This window comes from Marmota flaviventris, chromosome 10 (genome assembly GCF_047511675.1).
Source record: "Marmota flaviventris isolate mMarFla1 chromosome 10, mMarFla1.hap1, whole genome shotgun sequence".
NCBI classification, from domain to species: domain Eukaryota; kingdom Metazoa; phylum Chordata; class Mammalia; order Rodentia; family Sciuridae; genus Marmota; species Marmota flaviventris.
In genome coordinates, this window is record NC_092507.1 from 76,075,246 (window position 1) to 76,091,367 (window position 16,122).

Consider the following 16,122-nt stretch of genomic DNA (forward strand, 5'->3'; position numbering starts at 1 on the left):
TAAGGCTCATCTCTGTCCCAAAGGATTCTAAAAAATAGTTTCAGGGGTAAGATAACACATTTATTTGTTCATTGAATAAACTTATTCTGTACACATTATAGACATGATGCTAGGTTCTAATGACACAAAACTTAATCTTGGTCCTGGAGGTTCTGAAACTGTTGTAATGTAAAAACTGCATAGTTGCCACAGTGGGTATGTGAAATAGAGTGCTGTGAATGCAAAGGAGAAAGAATAATTAATTCTGTCTGGGAAAATCAAGGTCCTTGATATTCAATATAGGATGGCTATAGGAATAAATCATATTCCTGAAGAAAATTACCATTTTAGGACATTATAAAGGATGAGATTTGTGAAGCATGGTAAAATTTCAGAAATGTCTACATGGAAGTTTCTAGCAAATTAGGACTTTGGGGTTTTTTATGTAATCGATAACACTTTTCTGTTTCTTTTCTTTCCCCCCCCCCCCCCCATTGCTGGTGGGTGGGTGTACTGGAGATTGAATCCAGGGGCTTTCTACCTCTGAACTACAAACCCAGCCCATGATTTTTGTTTTGTTTTATTTGGGGGGGGGGGGAGTGCTTGTTTCTTTGGTTTGTAACAGGGTCTCACTAAGTTGCCTGTGCTGACCCAGAACTTGGGATACTCCTGCCAGCACTTCTTATATCTAATATGAAGCAATAAAGGCTTTTTAACATAGTAACCCTTTTAATCATGTAACAACAAGTTCAAAAATGATACTTTTTCTAAGAAATGTTGGAAGTATTATCAATATTAGAGACAGCTGTTTTAAAAAAGAATTGACATCTCCCTGCTCAAGGTATATTAGTTTTTAAAAGCTGGGGATATAGCTTAGAGGGTTAATGCTTGCCTAGCATGTGCAAGGCCCTGGGTTACATCCGCAATGCTACAAAAAATAAAAAAAACTGGAGAGATTCTTTGTGCTGATACCCAAAGCTGGGGCCATGTGAACTTAAGTTCAACTCTATTAGCTTTTCATTTGGGATACCGATATGAAATTTGATAATGTAGGTGCTACATATTCTCAGAAAATGCATAATGCAAGATGTGGCAGTGTTGTAGTAATGTTCTTTTCTGGAATACTTGTTTCATATTGTATTAGATACTCAGTTTTATATTTTTAGAAAGTCTGCAAATCTTTTGTCTAATAAACAGGCCACCAGCTATATCATGATTTTATTTCATAAGAAACTTCATGTTTACTGGAAATACAAATTTGTATTTTTATAATTCTACTATGTCAAGTCAGTTTCAAGAGAAATATTAAGACTTCATATAGAAAATATCAGCTTTATGATTTTTAGTAGGATTTCATGACCTTTCTTAGCCTCAGTTTTATAAACTGGAAAGATAAATAAATTTACATTTATAAAATGTAGTATTTACATTTTACTGATTTATTGTAACAAAAAGATAATAAAATAAAAATTTGTTTATTTATTTAGTCTATTTAACCATAGACTTCAAAATACCTTCTCTTCATTTGGGGTGTCTCCATGGGTCATATATGGAACCACTTGGTCCTCTTTTAAAGACTGAGAGAGGTCTAAGATCCAGGACCAAATGCCTAAATTTTCCCATCCATAGCTACCAGTGTTCCTCTCCCAGAAGCCATTGAAGGAGATATACAGACAAGAGTATAAGACACCAGGCAAGAGAACATTTAACATTTAAGTTAAAGCGCTGGGACAGACCTCAGATATGTCACAAGTGCTTGCTTTCCCCCAAGGCCTACACACCTCCACCAGAAAATGGGGGAGAGGGTGAAAGAAACCTTCTTAGCCTCTTTTTATGTAGTGTAATTTCAGCCATGCTTGGGAGGAGGGGGAAGCATGTGGATGGGGAGGATCCAAGCAAAGGAGAAATAGAGGGGAAAAGGGAAGGGTATGAGAAGAAAGGGCAGAAGGAGATGGACTTCTGGTTAATTCTCCTAAAGCTCATCGGAGCTCTCCTCTTCAGGCCCTCCTAGGGTAGTACCATCAACTTCAGGAGAGAGGCAGCTCCAGACCTGTCCTTTCACATCAGCTTTAAAGAAGATGAGAGACTTCAATGTGGTGATGCACAGGCTGAGGGTACAGCTCATTGGTAGAGCCATTGTCCACCATGTTCAAGGTTCTGGATTTGATCTCAGCACCCTGAAGGAAAAGAAGGGAGGGAGGGAGGGAGGAAAGAGGAATGAGAGAATTCCAACAGAAGCTGCAGTGAGCACCCAAATGGATTAGTTCCAAGAGAAAGTCCTGCCACTTGAACTCAGACTCTGACCCATTGTGATACCACAGTTCAATACTTTTCCTTAAGGGTTACAATCTCTATTGGCCCTTTTTCTCCTAGAAAGAAGGAAGAGAGAAGAAAGTGGTGTCTTGAGTTCTACCCTCATTGATAAGTGCCTCCTAAATGCCACGGCTCCTGCGTTAACTGCAAGCCTTCTGTGGTATCACAGTGACATCGAAATGTTTTTTGAGTAATGCAGTCTGTTCCTTCACATAGATTGGATCACACCTGGCCAGTGACATCATCTCACTGGGTACTATAGTGTATTGTTCTTGAAGATGATAGTGAATTTCTAAAATCATCACTGTTTTTGAAAAATCATTTTAGAACAGTTTTTTATTTGTTTAATTGGATGTTTCTAGTCTGTAGAATTCTGTATCTTAGTGCCGTTCATACATTGTGGATAGTCCAAAGGATTTGTTTCTTTGTGATCACTCCTAATTTCTTTTAACTTTTTCCTGCTCACAGATTTATCACTAAACTGTCGAGTGTCTTAAGCCAGCTGAGTGCAGAACTGATTTCAGTCTCTGGGCATCATTTCAAAAAGAGCTTTTTCCTACAGTATTTTAAGAGCATAATTATAGATAAATATTTCAAATTCTTCAAATAAGTAAAACAAATACTCTTTGTTATAAATCAAAATATCTGTTCCTAATATTTATCCACAGTTTTTATATCCATTGAATTTTCCCACAGATTTTTTACTTTGAAATAGATGTTTCCCACTAAAATTGCCATGGATCAAATGATTCACCGGTCCACTTGGTTCATGAGGAAATTTCATGACACAGAGTGAAATGGCACTACTTTAACTCTCACCTTCATTTTTTGATATTTTCCCCCTAATTCCTTGTTTGTTGTGAGACAGGTTTCTTCAAAAGGTAAAGAGGGGGGAAACACACACACACACACACACACACACACACACAATGTAGATACAACAAAGATGACTTGGAAGTGCCAGGCCAACCAAGGGTTAAAAAAAATGAACAGTGATGGCACATACTGCCACCTATGCCCTCAGAGAAGTTGGTGTCTCAGCATTGACAGTGATAGGAGAGTGGTATTTACTGAGAAAATATCAAAATGTATACATAATTCTAATGTAGATGTGATTGTTTTTAAACTTGGGAATAAATGGACAGTACTTCCCAAGTCTGGCACTCTCTTGGTATGTCTTATGTGAGTCAGCACTGACCTTTGGCTTGAGGAATCACTGGGCTGACATCACTGGAAATGCAGAGGATGTGTGAAATGAACTGTTTCATCTCAGAGGAAGATAACGGAAGTCATATAACTCCAGGTGTCCAGTGCATCTGAGGGTATGAATTTGTGGACTTGCTGTGGCTGAGGTTTCTTCTCCTTTGTGGGCACAGTTTTTCTTCACCTAATAGTAATTGCATGCCTATTTTGTGCCAGTTAATAAAAATAAAACATGGTGCCTGCCTTTAAGCAGCTTATGGGTCTTTATACCTTTACTTATTCTGTATAATAATGACTTGGGAAATTCTACCAGACTGGTGGCATTTGATGTTCCTCAAGTATGAAAATTTCTAATGATGCATAACTCAAGAAGATTTTCTGGATATCTGGTTTTAATAACATGTCAATGAAACCTATTTTTTAAAAAAAAGTACTGTTGTTATACTCTACCTCTGAGAAAATTTATAAATTCAAAGATCCAAGTTTTAATGAACTCATCCCTTCGATCTCTTGGATTCCCCACCTCACAAGGACACAAACTTTGCCTCAGAGGTGCCAGGGTTTATTTGTTTTTTGAATTTTAGGGGGTTTTATTATTATTATTCCTATTTCTATAGAGGAAATGAGCAAACAATTTTTTAAAAAATGTTTTTTACTCCACCCTTGAAGTTGGGTTATGTTTTCTTTTTTTTTTTTTTTTTTTGGGGGGGGGGGGTACTAGGGATTGAACCCAGCTCCTCACACATGCTAGGTTTACACTGAGCTACACACCCAGCCAGCCTGAAGTTTATTAATAAACACCTTAAAACCTGACAATTTGCTTTAGATGGTTTCTTCTCTCTCTTGACTATCTGAATCTAAACTTTCTCCATGGATGTTATGTATTTTGCTGGCCTTAATGTAAATTTTAATTATCATCATTAAAAGGAAGAGATAATACAGGCAATAGAATATTATCCAGAAAAAAATGAGCTATCATGCCATGGGGAAAATGAAGAGAAACCTTAAATGCACATTATTAAGTGGACAAAGTTGGTTGGAAAAGTATACATACTGTCTAATTCCAACAAGAAGACATTTGGGAAAAGGCAAAATTGAAGAATATTTCAGTGGTAGGGGGTGAGTTGCAGAAGAGGAGAGGGATGAGTAGTAAGAGCACAGAGGACTTTCAGGACAGTGAAACTGCTCTATATGATAGCATAATGATGGATATGTATTATTACACATTTATCCAAACCTACAGAATGCACAAGAGTGAACTGAAACAGAAACTATGGCCTTTGGGTGGTAATGGTGTATCCATGTATGTTCTTAAATTGTAACAAATATGCCCTTCTGGTGATGGATGTTCCTAATGGGGGAAGATATGTTCCTGTGAGGGCAGAAGACATGAGAAATCTCTGTACCTTCCTCTTTATTTTTCTGTAACCCTGAAACTGCACTTTTATAAAGTCTTTAAGAAAACACAAAAAGAGCCAGTGGCGGTGTCTGTAATCCAAGTAGTTTGTGAGGCTGCAGCAGAGGAGGATCAAAAGTTCAAAACCGGCCTTAGCAAAAGCAAGGCACTAAGCAACTCTTTGAGACCCTGTCTCTAAATAAAATACAAAATAGGGCTGGGGATATGGCTCAGTGGTTGAATGCCCCTTAGTCAATCCCCAGTACCAAAAAAAAAAAAAAAGGGGGGGTGGTGGTGGTGGAGCTGAGGTTGTGTGGCTGAGTGGTCAAGCGCTTGCCTAGAACATGTGAGGCACTGGGTTCAATCCTCAGCACCCCATAAAAATTAATTAATTAATTATTTTTAAAAAAGAAAGAAAACACAAGAAGAGGAAAATGGTATGTGCATGGCAGGAAAGAAATGCTGCCTCACACTTGCAGTTTTGCTTTCCCATTTCCCCTGGATACAAGGACTGTGTTTGTCCTAGTGACAAGAGATGCAACATGTATAGTTCTCACGGATGTCTATTTTTGTGCTCCTGCAAAGACTGACCCGAAATCACTTGTGAATAAGCCCCAAAGCATTTAGATGTTCACCATCAACCCTGCCTTTTCAGTTCCTCTGCTATCTCATCCAGGGTTTTTTGTACTTAAAACATTTTAAATAGTTATCCTTGAAATAAATCCTGTATTTTCATAGTTAATCCTACCACTGATGAGAGTAAATCTTATGCCTTTTGAGAACAATGCTTTCTTTGTCCACTAGCATCTTGTCTCAGGAAGAAAGTGCTCATAGCAATTAAGTTGTACCTTGCCTGATAACTTAGTTACATGAAAGTTTTTCCCTTCCATTCTATTTCCATCCCTTTGCCAAAGAAAAAATGGGTCTACCTCAGGAAAAAAAAAAAAGAGAGAGAGAGAGTTGACAATCCATCATTTCAGTTTCTTTTTATTTTCTCCTCAAATGCAGCCTTTTGCCCCTGTCTCTGGAACCCACAAGTTTCTGACTTGCTGTCCCTTGGTAACCTATTCAAATCTAGGAGCTCCAGGACCCAAATGAAGCCTTCTTTACCACCAGCTCCATGGAGCCTTCCTCTTACTCCACACCCAGACTCTTAACTGTGCTCCTCTAGTAATTCACCTGGCATACACATTGCTTCATTTGTACTCTTTTTCATGTCTCTCCAACAAGACTGCAAGTGCTTTCAGAACCACAGATACACCTGATCATGCCTCTGATTTTCCTGTGACCCTTAACATGCAGTAAATTCTTAAAAATTTTTAGATGGTGAAGTCTAGTCTGTTCTTGGTGTCTTCAAAGAAGCCCTAGGGAGTGGTTCTTTGAGATGTTTTTCTTGTCACATCATTCTTTGGTCAGAGGCCAGTAACAATAACTCAGCTCCTCCTGACAGACTGGGGGCAGGTCTGGATGATCAGCTTTAGGATAGAGCCATTTGGTACCAGCTAAATTTGAATCTGGGGTAGAGGGAAGGTGAAGGATAAAGGCAATCACCATCATATTAGTCCACATGCCTTTCTGTGGCTCCATTCTACCATAATAAACCTGCCATAACCAGGGTAAGGCACAAAGCACAGTCTTTTTTTTTTTTTTTTTGTAGTTGTAGATGAACAGAATACTTTTATTTTATTTGTTTTTTATTTTTCTGTGGTGCTGAGGATTGAACCCAGTGCCTCATGCATGCTAGGCAAGTGGTCTACCACCGAGCTACAGCCCCAGCCCAAGGCATAGTCTTTTTGTTATTCATTTATTTAGTGCCAGGGATTGAACCCAGGAGCACTTAACCACTAAGCCATATCCCCTTCCCTTTTTTATATTTTTTCATTTTAATTAGTTATATATGACAATATAATGCATTACAATTCATATTACACATATAGAGCACAATTTTTCATATCTCTGGTTATATACAAAGTATATTCACAACATTCATGTCTTCATGAATGTACTTAGGGTAATGATGGCCATCTCATTCCACTGTATTTTTCTATCCCCATACCCCCTCCCTTCCCATCCCCCTCCCCTTTTCTCCTTTGCCTTATCTAGAGTTCATCTAATCCTTCCTTGCCCCACCACTACCACATTATGAATCAGCAGCCTTAAATCAGAGAAAACATACAGCATTTGTTTTGGGGGGATTGGCTAACTTCACTTAGCATTATATTCTCCAGCTCCATCCATTTATCTGCAAATGCCATGATTTTATTCTCTTTTAATGCTGAATAATATTCCATTGTGTATATATACACCACATTTTCCTTATCCATTCATCTACTGAAGGGCATCTACATTGGTTCCACAGTTTAGCTATTGGGAATTGTGTTGTTATCAACATTGATGTGGCTGTGTCCTTGTATTATGGTGTTTTAAGTCCTTTGGGTATAGACCTAGGAGTGGGATAGCTGGGTCAAATGGTGGTTCCAAGCCCTTTTTTTATTTTTTGAGAGGGGTCTTGCTAAATTGCTTAGGGCCTCACTAATTTACTAAGGCTGGTTTTGAATTTGAGATCCTATTGCCTCAGCCTCCCAAGCTGCTAAAATTATAGGATCAGTCTTTTTAAAGAGTAAGGCACAGACTAAAGAATACATTTGGATCACAAATTAACATGCTGAAATGGTACCACCTATTTTATCATATACTGCAAATTTTCTCCCTCCCTCCCTCTTTCTATGATGATATAGTCATAACTGTCATTTAAAAAGCTGAAATTGAAGAATAGCTTATGGATTGTAGTTTGTAGAGAAAGAACATGTAGGGAACTAAGCAGTCTCATATGCTGTTGGTAGGGAAAAAGGAATTCAGCCTTTTTGAGGAGGGGGAATTTGGCCAGTTGACGCTGTTTGGCACTACCCAAGCAACACCAATTGTTCATAGTACTAATTTGTTTTGACTAATTTTTATATTAAAGCACACATAAACACTTAAGGAATAGCTGATAAAGGAAGTATTATACTTTAACACCCTCCTCTGTTTGTCTTTAGTCATGATGGATAAATATGAAGAGATTTTTTTGAAAACACACACTCATGGACTCAAAAACTAAACAAGCATTTCTGTGAAGCATAAATGGAACACTGAATGGGGCTGAATCGATGGCTGGGCTGTTAGCCAAAACCAAGCAGTATCAGCCAGGAGCTCAGCTCCTGCCAATGAAGGGGACTATAATTGCATCAAGTCAGATAAGAGACTAGAGCTTGGTCACTCTTTGAAGCCAAGGCCCCTACTCCCAAAAGGAAGCTGCAAAGAATGACAATTAATTGGATGCTAGAGTTGGTGCTTCAGAGGAAACTGTCCATCTAGGGTGCCTCCCATCCAGGAACTGAGTCAGCCTGACCCATCTGCCTGCCTGGAACTGGGAGGTGCTGACATCACAATAAAACATCAGAATTCCATGATAAGAACTAATGGCGGATCAGGGCCTGACTGGGTACGGGAAGCCACATGAGCACACATGATAGAGACAGTGAAAAACAACCTCCCATTCTAAATGTGCCTGCCACCTAGAACATTTGAAGAAAACTGTGTTAAGCAAGGCTAATCAAAATTAGCAACTGAAACACTGGTTCACTCCAGATGAAATCAAGTTCTCAAACAGCTGACCATGAATTTAAAATGAATACATATTTAGAGTGGTCAAAAAGATAAAGGCATAACTTAAAAAAGAGATATGACTTAAAAGCAGATAGAAATAAAAAATGTAGAACTCTTAGAAAATGAAAAATTCAATGGGGGAGGGGGTGTAGCTCAGTGGTGGAGCACTTGCCTGGCATACATAAGGCCCTGGGTTCAAACCCCAGCACCACACACACACACAATTAATGAATTTTAAAACATCAATTGATAGAACAGTTGCAGTATACTCAGTTGCATAAAAAAATTATGAATGAGACAAGAGTACCAAGTTTACCCAGACCCAAGTTCCAAGAAAGACAAGGATTACAAAGCATATGCACCCTTAGGAAAGATAGACTACAAAACTCTCACATGTGTCTGATAGAAATTTTGGAAGAAATGAAGGAGCGATATTTGAAGCAATTTAAAGAAATGTTTGCTAAATTTTTGAAAAATTGAAGTAAGTGCTTGCCTATAGGTATGGTGCAGGATTAATCCACATAAATTGAAATTTAAAGTGAAACTGTAGAAAAATCTGTGATTCAAGGTAAAATCTTGAAACCACCATAGAGAAAGGTAGATTGGCCACTACATAACAAAATCAATCTGACAGTAGGCTGCTCACCAGGAAAAATAGCCTGGGAGAAAATGGAATCCTGTTTTTAAATGTTATGGGGAAATTATTTTCAACACAGAGTTTTAAATTATTATTCAAGAATGAAAGCAATAGAGACATTTTCAGATCTACAAGTGTTTGAGTTTCCCATCCACAGACCCTTATTTAATAAGTAATTAAGGAGTGGATATGCTTCAAAAGGAAAAGGAACACAGCTGGGGAAATGCAGGATCTAAGAAAACTGGTAGGCCCTAGGTTTAATGAATATATAGTCAATCAAAGTTAACCACAGATTGTAAAAATAATAAAGAAAGCTAAAACAAACTCCAGGGCAGTCAAATTGGATAGTTCAGGGAACAGTTAAAACATTCTTGGGAGAGGAGTAGGATACTGAGAAACTTTAAGTGTACATTTTAAGAAAATGTGGATAACATCTAGAAGAAGAGAGATGCAGCCTACATTTTCCTAACCAGATGAGGAGTAGAGGGTGGTGGGAAATAAAACGTAGGGGAGGTTACCAATGCAACAGAAGACAAGATGGAGGAGGAAGAAGGGTCGTAAAATGATGAGTCTAGAAATAAGCAATGATGAGTCTAGAAATGAGCAAGCAAAATAACATATTGCATTACATTCATTTGTAAAAAAAAAAAAAAAAAAAGAAAAAGAAAAAGGTGATTGTTTTGGATTTTTAAAAATCTATATAAAGTGGACATCTAAAATATAACAAAATCACCCAGGTGAAAATAGAGACACAAATATGATATAAAAATACCAGAAAAAAATCTGGCAGAGCAGTGTTGATATTAGACAGCATTTAGCCTTCCCACCATTAAGAATGTGCCTTTTGCTGAGCACAGTGGCACATGCCTATAATCCCAGCGGTTCAGGAGGCTGAGATAGGAAGATCACAAGTTCAAAGCTAGCCTCAGCAAAAGCGAAGGCACTAAGCAACTCAGTGAGACCCTGTCTCTAAGTAAAATACAAAATAGGGCTGGGGATGTGGCTTAGTGGTTGAGTGCCCCTGAGTTCAATGCCCAGTACCCCCACCCCCCAAAAAAGAATGTGCTTTTTGTCTAATTAAAAAGGTAGATATTTTGGTTTTAAAACCTGCATAGATTCTTGCAACTAAATAGGATACAGAAGAATCTCAACACCTTAAGGAATCCCTGGTGTGTGAACCCTTGCAGTGAGCCCAACCCGTGACCTCTCATCTGTTCTGTGTCCCTCTCTGTTCTCTGAATTGGTTTTGCAGAATACCACATAAAATCAGGCAGTGTGCAGTCTTTTGAAAACAACACAATTCTTAATAGCAAAATTACCTGCATGCACATCATCATGGAAATGTCTTTAGGAAGTTCTGTGCATCGACCGACAGTGTATAATTTCAGGGCACTTAAGAGGAAATAGATCTCCAAGTGCAATATAGTAAAATCTCCAAGACATATAAAAGTGAAGCCCAATACATATACATATTTCAGAAACAATACATACTGCGGGATTCCATTTGTTTATATATCACGTATGTAAATGTGCATATAAATCTGAAACCAAATTTATCAGGGCTCATGGAAGAATGGCATAGGGGTAGGGAGACTGTGCCTTCTGTATTAAAAATAAATGTGCTAAGAGGAAAAACAGGGCTGAGGTTGTGGCTCAGTGGTAGAGCGCTTGCCTAGCATATGTGAGGCACTTGGTTTGAACCTCAGCACCCATAAAAATAAATAAAATAAAGATATTTTAAAAAAGGAAAGACAGATTTTTGGTAACCAAATATAAATAAGTTAAAGGTGTAACTTAACAGTAAATTTATAAAGCCTTTGTAAAGAATACTATAAGATAATCCTGAAAGCCACAATTAGATGGAGACAAACATCATGAACACCATAAAGATACCTGTTTTTAAATTTAATTCAATAAAAATACTACCAGGTTTTTCTTTTTTTCTGAAATTGATTATAAAGTTTGCTGTGAAAAAGACGAATTTCTCACACTAATAGCTGATTTAAATGTCTTTCTCCTGTGTTTGACCTTGAAGGCCTTATTGTTCTTTTATCCCTCACAAAGCAACTAAGAGTAGAGACTCCATAATGATTACTTTCCCTGAGGCACACTCAGAACTGTGTTCCCGTGTCCTACCCCTGTCCTGGATATGTCATTTACACCTTTGGCATGTGCTAGATAAGCTGGTCTTTATTTATATTGCTCTATCTTTGTTATTTCAAGTAGTTCCTCTGAAGTTAAGTGGGTTTGTTTTATTTTGTTTTAATCTCAGCCCTTCGGAGTCTCATGCACACAAATGTGGCATCTATTCTATAGGTTGTCACAGATGGGTTCTGCATTTCACTGAACTGCTTCTCTGGCAACAGCCTAAATATGTAGACTACACTTTTTTGCATAATCAGCATATGTGCTATGATTCTGACTCTCAAAAGACAAAATTAGTTACAGATATAACTGGTTTTTATTTGTGATTCATGAACTGAGGTAGCAAAATAGAATGAGAGCTCCCGGTGGGCAGTAGAATAACAGTGGGTTTCATAGGTAGAGACAAGGAAAAAGAACAATAGGGGAAAAGCTGACTGGTTAACATTAGGTTACTTACTTATCAGGGTTAAATTAGCAGAGAGGACTTACTTATTACTCTGATGCAAATAGACTGAGGTCTCCTGCTCTCAGGAAACACTGGTCTGTTTGGAGATCTGCTTCCTTGAAGTTTTAGTTTGATCACGTAGCATTTAGCATAAGTGACTTTATTATGATTTGGTTGTGAGGCGTCCCCAAAAAACTCATGTGTGAGACAAGGCAAGAAGACTTAGAGGAGAAATGGTTGGGTTGTGAGAGTCTTATCCCAATCAGTAAATTAATCCCCTGATGGGATTAACTGAGTGGTAACCGAAGGCAGGTAGGATGTGGTTGGAGGAGGTGGGTCATTGGGGGCGTGCCTTTGGGATATATATTTTGTGTCTGAAGAATGGAGTCTCTGTCTGCTTCGTGATCATCGTATGAGCCATTTCCCTCCATCATGCTCTTCCACCATGATGTTCTACTTCACTTCAAGCCCCAAGGAATGGAGCCAGTTGTCTTGGACTGAGACCTCTGAAACTGTGAGCCCCCAAATAAACTTTTCCTCCTCTGAAATTGTTCAGGTCTTGCCTGAACTAGAGACAGCTGCTCCTGAAGATCTAGAGGATCTAGGGTCAAACACTAGTCCAGTGCCCTCTCTTAAGTTTTGGCACATGTCCGAAGGATTCCATTCTCATGTTCTGGTATCTGCTTCATGGAAATAATTTATTTTTACCCATCCAGAGAAAATTCTTCCTTTCTATTCAACTTTGATCCAAGCATGAATTTGCTGTGATTTCCAAAAAATTTATTTATACAATACTGTTTTTCTTCACAATGGAGAGGGGGCAAATTGTGCCTTGGCTTCACCTGACACTAGCTGTCAAGTGCGCCTCTCTGTGTCCCTCTCCTCATTCTCATGTTTACTCTGATCTATTTTCCTTAACATAAATGCCTTCATTCTGAGAAGGATTCTCATATCAGCTTTTTGACTACTTTTCTCCCCTTGGTATATTTTGGATCACATTCTCCTGTTCACGTTGCTTTTTAATTTTTTCCTTTCTTCCCTGCCCCCACCCCCAATTTCTTCCCCTCCTCCTCTACTTGCCCTACATAAACTCAACATGCAGCTTTATACTTAAGCCTTTTCCTTCCAAAAGCAGCCTCATGGTTGTCCCTGAGAGGGGCACAACTTCCCCACACTGCAACTGGAGGAGCTGCTGGGGAGGATCTGCACTTCGTATAGGGTTTTATAACTGGAGGGGCCTGGGGACTTTCTCCCTGCCCATACTCTAGCGTAGTCCTGTGCTAGCAGCTAGAACCCCACAATTAATTCTTTCCAAGTTTGTTTTGCAGCCTTTCTTTAAGACTTGTTTTGCACTCTAATCTTTCAATTGCTGGGTAAAGGTAAAGAGAAGTGAGGTACAGGTTTAACTTGCAGACTTCTTAGAAAAGCAGAAAAGATGAAGAAAAAAATTTCAAGTTTTACAGGATGCCACAGAGTTTTACAGAGATACCCAAAAAATGCCCTGTATCACCACTACCCCTTTTTAGGGATCCTATCTTGCCTTTGGGGGTAGGGGGATTCTTTCTCTTTTTTAATATAACTTTGAAAGTGCTGATCATTCTCCCAGTCCTTCCTGATGTTGCAGTATTTAAAAAAAATACTGTTTCTGTTAAACATAGAAGAAACTGACTTCCTCTCTCCCATAACTATTTTACTGTTTAAATCTTCATACTATTGACTGCAGGACTCACTAAGCTGGTGGTTGTTGCTTTTCATAGTTCTGGATTGAACAACCTGTCCCTGCATTCTTTCAGAATTCTACTTGGAGTTGCCTCTGTGCTGGAATCTTCTGATGATATGTTCCCTCAGCAACATGAGCAACTACAGTTTTTAGCGACTAAATTCCAGTATTTTTTCCTACTCAGTTCTCATTTCTGAGTGGTTAACAGCTTTTGGAAAATAAATCACTGTCTTTACCCTCCCAGAATTTGAGCAGGCACATTTCAAAAACTATATCTTCATGAAGATTTTAGGAGAAACATAAAATCAGAGGTCTGAAAGAAACTTGGCTAATATTGCCCTCCTACATGGGACTGAAGCTGATGAAATGAGAAGACCGTGTGGAACAGTGGAAGAACACTGGGCCAGAAAAAGAAGACAGCTGTGATTCCTGTTGTGTGAACTTGAACAAGTCATTCTTTTGAACCTAGGTCCGTTTCTTCTGCAGAATGGGGAGAATGGGATCTACCTTCCCAGCGTGGCAGCCCCCCAGCCAATCAGATGCCTTTGTGCAAAATATAAAAAGCCACCCCTACAGTGTGGACGTAGCCCTATGTGCATATAGTTAAGTGAAGGAGCACAAGCTAGATTACAGCCCATGCTTGCCCCTCAGCCAGGTGCACTGGTACAGAGCGTAGCCTAAAATTCTATGCAGCAGCCAGGAAACCCTACCCATCTTCATCATTAGGAGCAAGCCTACAGGAGGGACAGCATGAGAGCCTGCCTAGTAGTTTGGCAAGAACTTAGCACCTTTTAAGAAGGTGCCTGCGTTCTTGACTTGAACTAGTCTTGCTTTTACACTTGTTTTCATGACATCATTAACAATGTCATATTAACATATTAGCCCAAGGGTGTCACTCTTGGAGAATGTGCTCAGGGAAGAACATTCCTTTCCCCTGTTTCTCTCTACTTCTCTTTCTCTAGCCTCATTTCTTGTTTTATGCATAGGCTATGGGAAGCAGCAAGCTTTGTACCTAAAAAGCTTGTACTTGTTATCTAGGACAAAGTCATACTGGGATCCTTTTGATTTATTCCTAGAAATTCAGTAAAATGAAATAAGAAACATGGACTCTGGGTCCAGATGATTCTGGCTATAGATGACATGAGTCAAGTTGCTTAACCTGAGCCCATGCCTCAGTGTCCTCATCAGCAAAATGGAAACAATGAGTACCTGCCCCATGACATTATGAGAATAGGGACAGTCACATACTAAGCACAATATAAGTTTGCTGTTGTCAACAATCTTTATCTTCATCCTAAGAGAGGTGTCCTCGACACCCAGGCCCTTACAACCCTGAGCCAAAGGACTGGTGGCAGTTCTGGATTCATTCACTTTCTCAGCAAATATTTACTAATGGTCTCCTGTGTGACAGCACTTCCCTAAGTGTTGGATGCTTCACTCCACTGACAATTTCGTACTTCTGTGTGCTGAGATGCTTGTTCCCTCATCCCTAGCTTGTGGTCACCTACCATGCCTAGCAGTCCACTTTACAATGGGTTCAGTTTCTGCCTCTCTAGTCAATGTAAAAGACTTTGACATGGCAACATCGTGAGATACCTTACTCTTGCAGAATCACCAAACACTGGATTTCCCACCATTTGACATCTTCAAGTACAAGTAGACTTCTCCTGAATTATTAATTCCCCATGTCATTGCTGTATAGTCCTCAGTTATTATTCTTCCTTGGAACTGTTTGCTAATTGTTCAGATTGTTCCACTTACGTGGGCTTCTTCATGGATATGATTCCTCCAGGTTCATTCAAGGTATATTCTGCCTCATCCTACTTCATCTTCAAAAAGGGCCCTTCTCTTTCTCAAATTGCAATCTTGACATTCTTATAGCATAACATTGTTTTCAACTACTTAAAGCATCAGTAGAGGGAGAGAGATTCTCAATATTGTATGAAAAGCTAGCAAATTTTGACATAATTATTTTTCTATTGAACACTCCCGTCTTCTTTCATCTCTTTCTGAAGAAATGGTTAGTATAAAAACTTAACAAAGCTGGGCACAGTGATGCATGCCTGTAAACCCAGTGGTTTGGGAGGCTGAAACGAGAGGATTGCAAATTCAAAGCCAGCCTCAGCAATAGTAAGGTGCTAAGCAACTCAGTGAGACCCTGTCTCTAATAAAAGACAAAATTGGGCTGGGGATGTGGCTCAGTGGTTGAGTGCCTCTGAGTTCAATCCCCGGCACCCTCCCAAAAAATTAATAAAATTTTTATTATATTAAGCCATTCATATTAATTTTATTAATTTTTGCATAAAAACCAGGATATGAGTAGAAAGAAAAAGGGAAACAATAAAGTTAGAATTTTTTCCATATTTCTTCTTTCCAATTCTTTTACTACTCATATATAAAATAATATAATATTGGGAGCCATCTAACTCAAGATTACATCTGATAAGGAAATATACTTTCCAGACCAATAACTGATTTTTCCAGTGTCTGGTGAGAGAAGAGATACAAATTAGAAATATATATATGAAGATTCTCTAAATAGTCACTTTGTTATAACTTGTTCTGTGTCTTCAAAAAAATTGCTGTTTTATGTCACAGCTTACACATGAGAAATAAATTCAGATATTTATTTCATT

General features: G+C 38.7%; 1 protein-coding gene across 2 annotated transcripts in view; it reads left to right on the forward strand.

Annotated features, from left to right (window-relative positions):
* Nucleotides 1-16,122, forward strand: part of Lrrc8c (leucine rich repeat containing 8 VRAC subunit C) — a 98,775-nt gene that overhangs the window by 76,075 nt on the left and 6,578 nt on the right. The gene's annotated exons all lie outside the window — the stretch shown is intronic.